Source organism: Babylonia areolata, chromosome 7, assembly GCF_041734735.1.
Source record: "Babylonia areolata isolate BAREFJ2019XMU chromosome 7, ASM4173473v1, whole genome shotgun sequence".
NCBI classification, from domain to species: domain Eukaryota; kingdom Metazoa; phylum Mollusca; class Gastropoda; order Neogastropoda; family Buccinidae; genus Babylonia; species Babylonia areolata.
The window spans coordinates 7,763,552-7,766,051 of record NC_134882.1 but is presented as its reverse complement, the minus strand read 5'-3'; the positions used below and the strand labels follow the sequence as shown (position 1 = coordinate 7,766,051).

General features: G+C 43.2%; 1 protein-coding gene across 3 annotated transcripts in view; it reads left to right on the top strand.

Moving 5' to 3' along the window:
* Nucleotides 1-2,500, top strand: part of LOC143283685 (protocadherin-1-like) — a 336,037-nt gene that overhangs the window by 118,278 nt on the left and 215,259 nt on the right. For all 3 annotated transcript variants that reach the window (XM_076589918.1, XM_076589916.1, XM_076589917.1), the window contains exon 3: nt 781-856. The gene's annotated coding sequence lies outside the window, so the exon portion shown is untranslated. The remainder of the gene's footprint in view (nt 1-780; nt 857-2,500) is intronic.

Genomic DNA, 2,500 nt, shown 5'->3' with positions numbered 1-2,500 from the left:
TTGTTATGCCATTTTTCTTACACGGAAAACAAAACGACACAAAACAACCCCCCCCCCCCATCCCCTCACCCCGTCCCCACCCCCAGAAAACAACAACAACAACAAAACACAAAAAACAAACAAAACACCTAGTATGGAAAAAAAAGAAGAAAAAATGTCTGTATGAAATTCAAGTTGTCCATATCCCTCTCTTCATTTTTCGAAACCACCTTTCAAACGTACATGCATCTATTCCCTCGTACGTACACCCCCCAACCCCTCCCGACATCTCCACCCTCCTCGCACTATCTGAAGGAGTTCATGGCTCTCAGGAGAGAACAACTCGCCCCCACCACCCCTAAGCCCCCCCCCCCACCCCCCCGTCCCCGCACCGGGGACAAAAGATCATAGTTGACGAGAGAATCTGGGGACGATCATTTAATAGAGGGGAGAAAATATCTGAATTTAGTGGAGTGTGTGTGTGTGTGTGTGTGTGTGTGTGTGTGTGTGTGTGTGAAGATTCTTCTGTTTTGTACCTATGGATTATTGTTGCCTTAACGGGATATCCATGACATGTGAATCATCTGTTTATTGTTGTTGTTATTGTTGCGCTTATAAAGATCATAATCATTCTCCAGCTCTGTACTGTTTACCTTTAAAAACAAAGCATAGAAACAAGCTCATATCGTTTCATTGTCTAGCTCTACATAAAAATAGTTGTCTATAAAAGATAAACAACAACAACAACAAAACAACGACACATGTTCCTTTCACTGGATTTTTTTAAACTGTGCATTTCAGATTTGAAAGAACGGCGCTTTGAGAGACGGTCTCAGAACTCGGGGAGAAAGGGTGGACGCCAGCTTATGAAGGCAAGGTAAGCGTTTGGTGTGCAGAAAAATGTGACCGTGTGTGTGTGTGTGTGTGTGTGTGTGTGTGTGTGTGTGTGTGTGTGTGTGTGTGTGTATGCGTGCGTGCGTGCGCGCGCGCGCCTGCGCTCGTACTTGTCTTTGTGTTACACTGTCGCACGTATCGCGTTGCTTGGTAGCGTATTGCTTCTGCTGCGATTTGATAAGCATTGCATTGCATTGCATTGCATCGAGGTGCATCGCATCGCATCGCATCACATCACATTACATTACAATACATTTCATCACATTAGAATGCATCACATCCGTTGCGTCCTCCGTTTTGAGACCTGCCACTCGAAACTCCCTCCACAGCAAGTTAAGTTTTACCATCACTGGTATGTTGTGTCCTCTGATGCGGGATGCACGAGCAAGAACAAAACAGCTTGATAAACAGGTTAAGCTGTCCCAGCTATGGCAGTAGTTCCCAGATGATCGTTTTGTCGTCGGTCATCTTGTTCCATTGTCAGAACGGTAGTTTCCAGTTGCTGTGGTTCGGTGTTATCTGTGTTTCGGTGTGCCCCCAATGACGTATGGGCTTAATGCGGTCATGAAAGTAGTAGTAGTACCCAGCTGTGTCGTCTGTATTGTCCCATCGTCAGGGTATCTGTATACCTCCCCGGCTGGCTGTGTGGCCCAGTGTCCCGCATTCCATAGCCATTTAAAAATTATTGTTATTATTAATTTTAATTTTTTTTATTCATTCATTTATTTATTTATTTATTTTTTCTCGAGGCCTGACAAGCGCGTTGGGTTACGCTGCTGGTCAGGCATCTGCTTGGCAGATGTGGTGTAGCGTATATGGATTTGTCCGAACGCAGTGACGCCTCCTTGAGCTACTGAAACTGAAACTGTTCGAAAAGAAACGCTGACACAAAGGCTCCACCACTGGTTTCACGGAAACCAAACGCATGAAAGCGATATATTGTTATCATGGCTCTTTGCAGAAAAAAACAAACAACAACAACAACAAAAAACACAACGTTGACAGGATTGGAGGGATGGGTGTTAGGTGTGGTGGTGGGGGATGTGGAGTATGGGTGGCGGGGGAAGGGGTGGGTGTGGGGGTGTGGTGTAATCTGCAGGGAAAGCGTGGGTTGACGGAATATGATGCCGATTATGATGGCATGTACTGACAGTGTTGTTCCTGTTTTTAAGTGTTCATTTTATGATTTTTTTTTTCCCCAGCGTGATTGACTTCATTTTTTTTAAAAATCCATTTTAGTTTCTCTCTTTTTTTTTTCCTGTTGGACTGTCGTTCTCTTCTTTCGCCCCGTATTTATTTCATTTCACTGCGATTTTCCCTGTTCAACGTGAATTTAGTTTTTTTTTTTATATAATAATTATTATTTCTTTTAAAAACTTCTATCTGATACAGGCTTTTTTTTCTTCACTTCCTTGTTGAGTTGCGAATTCTATATCTTTCCTCCTTCCTTTATCATCTCAAAGTTGTAACGCGCACTGCTCTCACGAATTAGTGAGGGATGTTGATGGCATGGTTGATGGTTAAGATGTCATCCTGTTGACGCTCTCCTCTTGTCAACATCAGCCAGACATGTCACCGAGAAGAAGACATTCTATGTTAACTATTTAGAAAAAAAAAAAAAAATCAT